Below are 7,825 nucleotides of genomic sequence, written 5' to 3' on the forward strand. Positions count from 1 at the left end.
TCAACATTTGATCTTCATGCCCTCTCCCTTTTCTATTTACTATTTCACAAAATAGTCTTATTTGTTTTGATGCTAATTGCATTTTTTTCGTTAAAGGCGATTTGAATACATCAATTACAGAAGTGTTTGACAATTTGTAAATTGAACGTATTTTTTTAATGGGCAAAACTTATAAACAACACCTTATGTACTATTTGTGTTGTTCTCCAATAATAACATAACACGTGGACTATTTTTTCAAAGTATGTTAAGTGAGCAAACAGACAAACACAGGCTCATTAGTCCCTTTCGTTGTTCTTATTTTCGTCGCACCTATGCTTAACACCATTTATCTCTGGTCTTCAATTTCAAAGTCCAACCAAAATTGAAAACCTTGGCTTCATTTTCCCCAAATTTCAATTTCGAAACCTTGGTATCGTTGTCACTTCTGTAACGACCCGCCTCGTCGTTATGATATCACTACTCTAAAAAGCGTAATTTCAATTTTAAATGAAAACTCCATTAATTTAATTATGAAAATGAGGTTAAATTTTTTTTACAATACATATACTCACCAAACAATGCACAAATACGTAAATGATTACATGTGTGTGTGTGTCTATATATATATATATATATATATATATATATATATATATATATATATATATATATAATAACCATTATACATCATTCACATGTCAAAACAATTCAGTTTATACATGTATCTAAACTAGAGATTTACATATCCAATAAAAAAGAATCAAGGAGCCAACTAAGGAAGAGTTGATAACAAAATACAACTATCTCCCAAAATAAATTCCAACGTTATCACGTTGGCTTGACAACTCCAACAAAAGAATCTGCCCCCAACATCACCTACTGTTGCTCATCTACTCCCACGAACAAATGTTCGCGATCATCACAGGTACCAACCACACGGTACAAATGCTATAATAAATTCCCACTAATATGCATTTACCAACACTACCAAAAAATAATTTTTTACAATGCGCTTTTTAAGGCGGTTCTCGAAAAACCATCTTAATATATAAAGCAATGACATTTTTGTAGATAACAAAATACATACGACGACGGTTTTAACAACATCGTCTTAAAAATGACTGTTCAATGAAAAATCGTCTTAAAAATCAAGTATTCAAAAAAGATGGTTTTAAGAAAACCGTCTTTGAAATTAGTGTCATTCTCGAGCATGAGCCTTATTGTTGGTATATCCTCGTTGTGACGCTTAATCCTCAAGTATTCAAAGAATGTTCACACTCACTACTTCTTCCACAGGACCTTCTCCTTCACTCCGTTATCGTCTTCCTTCTCCTTCATCACCACCTCCCTTTCTCTCTTCCTCCTCGTCATTTAAGTTACATTGCATTAGAGCCCCTCCTCCCAAAACAACCCCACATTTCACACCCCCTCTCCTCCAAATCCTAACCTCGTTCATCACCGCTGCTACCTTCTTCTTCATGTGCTTCCACCACACACCCCCTTGTTCTTTGCCTCGCATTGGAACGCGTGGCTAGTGGAGGAGAAACGCCTCCAGCACCAGATTGACGTCACGATAGAGGAGATCATGCACTTGCGTGGCCGCATGGTGGAGCTCGATGATGGAGGAAAAGCATTTTTGGGAACAATAATGGATTTGATTCAGAGTTTATGGCCTCTGCTTCTAAGTTCTGGGCTGAGAAAGCCTCACTTTGACTGGTTTGTGCGAATGTGCTTCACTTCTATATGTTTCTTTGTATGATTTAGTTGTATTTTAGTTTAAATTGAAAATCTTTAACTCTGACCCTCTATCAAATAGAACACTGTAGTGTATTCTTTGTTATCCATTGGAGCAACTAATTGATAACTGTTCATGTCTTTTTTCTATGAAAAACTATAATGTTGAATGATTGAATCAAAAGAATGGAAGGTCTTCTATGATGTATTGCTTTATCATGACTTTTTTGGTTTGTTGTTTTTCTGAACTTGAAATATGGTAATATATCTGTTAACTTAATTATTGATAATGATCGAGGAGTCATTGGAGATCACATGAATTTTTAGATATGGAAGCCTCTGGAGCAGTGTTAAGGACCCGATGGACACGAGTGGGCAGAGACTGTTTGACCAAGTAGTTGGAAAGTATTCACTACAAAAAACTGCACCTAGGGTAGTGCATGAACATCTTGCACTAGGAAGAATGGATTATTACTAGTGCATAATTGTACATGCTCTGGCCAATGGTTATGGAGCTCCAGGAATAAGTTAGCCAAAATAAGTTACCTAAGTTTTGTGATGGGAGACTGATCATAACTGGTGAGGAAAAATTTAGCTTTGGATGCTAACTTGAAATTCAAAATTTCTTGAGAGAAACAAAAGTTCTCTCAACAACCTCACTTATAATCGAGAAGAGATGCAGTCTACTTTAATTTACACTCCCTAACTAATCGGGATTTCACAGTGTCCTGTGCATTGCAAGCAGAGATATTTACAATAGTCAATTGTTTTATGTTTGAACTTTTTTACTTTGGTTATTGATGTGTCATTATTTTCTCCTATTTCTTAACCCTTTTTATCACCATTTTAATTACTGATTAGCCTTAATTGTCAAATTAATTATGCAGTTTTATCATTTGGGCCTACTGGACTAATTTTGTGTTTTTAATTTAATTTCAGAAGAATTATAAGAAATTGGGCTTGGACTTGAAGAGAGCAGACAATTTTATTTTATCAAATCTTATCTTATCCAGATTTTATCTCATCTAGATATTATTTCATACAATCTTATCTTATCTAGATTTTATTTCATCAAATCTTATCTTATCTTGTCCAGATTTTATTTTATTTATGGGCTTGGACTTAAAACAGATTTGTAAGCTTTGGGGCTGAGAACCTAAATAATAGCACCAAGGTTTTAGTTTTAGGAGTTTTTTTTGGAGAGGAGAATAATTCTAGAGTTTTAGAATTCCAGTTTTTACTGTTCATGCACACTGTTCACATAGAATAAAATTCGTTTTCTGCAATTTCGTTTTTGCTTCAATCCACAATTTCGGTTTCTATTGATTAATGGAAGGCTAAGTCTCCAGCGTTGTTTTCTCTTGAGGATCAAGTACAATTCTCTTTGAGATTTTGTTATTACTATTGAATTCTGATCAGTTTTTCCTCTTCACCAATTACTTTGTATTTGTTGCTATTAATCCATGCATGCTTAGTGCTTGATTAATTGTCTCTGTGCTTAATTTACGTTCATGCTTAATGATCAGTTTCGTTCATGATTAATTGGTGTATGTGTTGCTTAATCACATAATGACAATCTTATGTTTATTTTCGCTTAGTAATTTAATTTAGGGTTGGATTAAGTGGTTGAACTGATTAAGGATAAATTCTCATAACCTAGGATAAGAGACTTGCTTGTGAATCAAGGGGAAACAACATGTTTTAATTCTATTATTTTCTAATTCAAATTTGCTTGCTGTTTAACTTACAAAAAAAAAAAACAACCCCCCCCAATTCGTTAATATTTTATTACTATCTGTTATGAACGTTAGGTTGATCATTGCTCGTTGGGAGACGACCTAGGATCACTTCTTAGATACTTGCATTTTTAATGTTTATTTGATTTGGGTACGGCCTCAATCAGTTATTTTTATCAAAATTCTATCTATATCTGAAAATTTTGGACTAGCAGACAAAGTTTCATAACTCCAGAGAGCAAGAGGGTTTGGCTGGAATTTTGCTTATGAATATCATACTTAGTAGACCATATCAAAAAACACTATACCTTTGTTTTCTTAACCAAATGCCACATCTTCTTCCTAGCATGTGTGTAGGTTATGCTAATATCACATTTATGCATAAGTTTAAAAGTACAAGTTCAGTGAATGGTATATTCTTGTGTAAGGTAAAATAAGTTTTCAAGAACTACTGATAAAGCAAGAAGCTTTTCAAAAGGAAACTGCCCATTGTACCACTGACTTGTTGATAGAAGAGAAACAATCTGAAGCAGATGTGATCCCTATAGCCTTTGCTCCCTTGTGCCTCTGTAACCTTAATCCTCAGTTTTATGACAATTCATGCCCTCAAGCTCAGCCAATTGTGAATTCCATTCTTACCTTGTATGTTGTAATTCAACCCGGATATGCAGCTCAAATTCTCAGGCTTCATTTTCGTGATTGTTTTGTCATGGTCTCTCCCTATGACTTGCCAACAAACTTAGTGGTTTATTGCACAACAACATCACATTATTAACATTGTAATATCATAAATAATTATACGATGTTAGTACTTAGTCTTATTGGTAACATAGTTGCATTATCATGTGATCAATGTTAATGCATAGTACTTAGTCTTATTAGTAAACATATAATAGTTAATTATGTTATATCCAGTAGTTCTTTATTCAAATGCTTAATTCAAGGTTGATGTAGTAGGGTTGTGATGGTTTGTTTTTGTTAGATAGCAGTGAAAGCATTGTCAGTGAGAAGGAATCAAATCCCAACTGTGATTCAGCTAGAGGATTTATAGTCATTCATGCAATTAAACTGGCACTAGAGAGAGCATGCCCTTCTATAGTGTCTTGAGCTGACACCTTGACTATTGCTGCAAGGGATTCAGTTGTTCTTGTAAGCATCTGCTTATGAGAGATTTAGTTAATTGGTTTGAAAAAATGTTTTATATTTTTATTTTTAATTACAAAAATACTATAAAAGTTTGTGCATGAAATAGTAAAATAAGTTTAATTTTTTTCCTATTTTCCATACAAACAAAAAATAAAGTAAAACAAAATGATATTTTTGTAATTAAAAGTGGAAATAAAAAATAAAAAATAGAAAATTTTTTGTCAAATTAAACTGTTTGTAATTAACCTTTCACTATCAAAACTTTGTCATTTTTATCAAGCCTAATTCACTATATATCCCTTTTATGTATAGACTAGTGGAACAAGCTAGGAAGTACCCTTAGGCAGAATTGACTCTTGAGAAGCAAGCATAAGTGGCTCCAACAACAACATTCCAGTCCCAAATATCACATTCCAAACCCTCCAAACAAAATTCGAGCAATAGGGGTTTAACCTTACTGATCTAGTTGCTCGATCTATTTGGTATACTCCTTAAACTTGTCTATTTCGAATTCTATTTAGATAAATTTTTCTAAAAATACTCATAAAAGAAAAGGAATGAGAAAAAAATAAAAGAGAAATTCCACATGTTGTCATGCATAAACTTGAGTCAAAGTTATCTCAATGTCATTTTCTAAACAATTTTTGTACAAATGCTACATATAGGGACCCATACTATAGGAATTGCTAGGTGCACCAACTTCATGTAAAGACTCTACAACCAAAGTGGAAATGGCGAGCCAGGCTCCACTCTTGACCAAAACTATTCTGCTTTGTTGCGTCCTACGTGTCCAAGGACTTTGGGTGACCAGAATCCATTCTTCCTAGACTACGCCACACCACTTAAATATTGGCAATAGCTACTTTAAGAACCTGAAGGAAAACAAGGGTCTATTAAATTCTGGTCAACTTCTCTTCACAATGAATCAAGAATGAACTGAGTTAGTGAGGTTGAATGCTGAAGGAAACGGCCTTTTCTTTGAACAATTCTCCAAGTCCATGATCAAGATGGGAAACATTTCTCCTTTGACGAATTCTAGTGGAGAGATCATTCACATATATAATTAATATATTGTACAATAAATCATGTGATCACATTATAGAATAAATAATCTATGTTTCTTTTGTTTACCCTCAAGGCATTGCCACTACATGCATTGAAGGAGTTTAGGCTTTTGATAACACTTTTTTTAGCGTGTTTCATGAGATTTTGTCTATTTTCTTATATTCATTCCGTCTCATAATAAATGCAGTATAAGAAAAGAAATAAGTGTTAAAATATGTGTCAGTTTAATCATTACATATTAGTTTTTTGCATATTTAGTGTTGAGAATAGGTCTATTGTTTCCCATTTATTCCATCAATGGGCCAAAAAGAAAGCATTTCAAGATCCAAAGAGATTGCTTCACAAGGTAATTATATTGTTGGATCTATCTATATTTATATCTATATCTATAGTGTTCACAACTGCATGTACTTTTATTTTAAATTTAAATTTCTAATAAGGATTCTAGAAGATTTTGGTAGTTAACATATTCAGATTTGATTTTCTGAATATGGTGGAGAAATGGCTCTTAGCTTTCAAGAACCCGGTGGGTTGCTTTTACATTTGGTAGAAAATAACTGTTAAATTTTAATTACTTCATATCTTTCTCTTGGTTTTCTTCTATCTACTATGGAATTGATTTTATTCCTATGATTGTTTTATACGGGGACAATATTTGCAATGTGCAAAGGAGTATGCATCTGATACCTAGCGTTCGAGGGCTAGGGAACCTCCACACTGCGCGTGAACCGTGAGAGAGCTCGAAGCTCGCGAGGAAGAAGGAAGCGCAAGTTCAGAGAGAAGAGAGTAAGAGAAGGAGCTCGAGAGAGAAAGGAAACTTCTGGAATTTTATTCATATCCTCTTCAAGTTAGTTACAACTTTTATATGCGAGGACCCACGCTTAACCGTAAATGGTTAGCTGTTGTTGCTAAGCCCTAACAATATGAACAACACGTAACTACCTTTCCCGCAAACGTTCTACCGACAACTTGTACCCCATTTCCCAGGCTCTTGTATCCTAATTGGTAGATATCCCAATGCTTGGGTAGCTGCTTCGTCCTAGCTGAACGTCTCTGGAGCATGGCTTCATCCTCAACGTCCGTATCATCCCCCCGTTCTACAAATAAAACCTTGTCCTCAAGGTTGTAGTGTTCGCGAAGCACTTGCCAATCCTCCCATGACGTATCTTGTCGGGAAGAACCTAGTCACTGCACCAGCACCATACGGCGCGTCCCATTATCGGCGGGAACCAGCTTGGAGTCAATGATCGTCAAAGGAGTGTTGGTGGCCTCTTCAGTCCTCATGACCGTTAGGGGATCCGCGTGAGCTGCTTCGGGGTCTCCCACGAAGGCCTTGAGTAATGATACATGGAAGACGGGATGAATACGACTGTGGGCAGTGAGCTTCAGCCGATACATGACTTTACCCAACCGTTCCTGCACCTCGAAGGGGCCATAGTAGCGCTTAGTGAGCTTCGAATATGTGGTTTCCGAAGCTGAGACTTGGCGGTGGGGTCTCAATTTGACCAAAACCCAGTCTCCGATATTGAACTCTTGGGGTCTACGGCGAGTATCTACTGTGTGTTTCATCTTTTGTTGTGCCTTAAGCAGTTTCTGACGAAGCAACTGCAAGACTTCTTCTCGTTGGCGAAGCATTTCTTCTACCTCCGGCACTACTGCAACGCCCCCCAAATACTCCGGAATGGCTGGTGGTTTTCGACCATAGATGATCTTGAAAGGGGTGACCCCGGTACTGGAATGACACGAGGTGTTATAAGACCATTCGACCCATAACAAAAACTGCCCCCACGACGAAGGCTTGCGGTGAACAAATGCCCATAGGTACTACTTTATGATGCGGTTGGCAACCTCCGTCTGCCCATTCGTCTGTGGATGGTAGGAGGAGCTGAGACGAAGCTTCGTACCACTTAAGGAAAATAAGTCATGCCCTGTCCGAGATAATGCTACGAGGCAAGCCGTGAAGACGAATGATCATGGACGTGAACAGCTCCGCCACCCTTCTTGCAGAGTGCTTCGTGGGTAACATTCCCAAATGGAGCCCTTTAGAAAAACGATCCACCACGACGAGAATGCACGTATTGCCTCTATATGATGGTAACCCAACAATGAAATCCATGCTTAGGTCTTCCCATGGCTGATATGGCACCGGAAGGGGGCATAAG

At 36.4% G+C, this 7,825-nt stretch overlaps 1 pseudogene; it reads left to right on the plus strand.

Annotated features, from left to right (window-relative positions):
• The first annotated feature begins 1,567 nt into the window (after nucleotides 1-1,567).
• On the plus strand, nucleotides 1,568-5,665 carry LOC114398643 (annotated as a pseudogene).
• Nucleotides 5,666-7,825: the final 2,160 nt, after the last annotated feature.

This window comes from Glycine soja, chromosome 19, assembly GCF_004193775.1.
Source record: "Glycine soja cultivar W05 chromosome 19, ASM419377v2, whole genome shotgun sequence".
Taxonomy (NCBI): Eukaryota; Viridiplantae; Streptophyta; class Magnoliopsida; order Fabales; family Fabaceae; genus Glycine; species Glycine soja.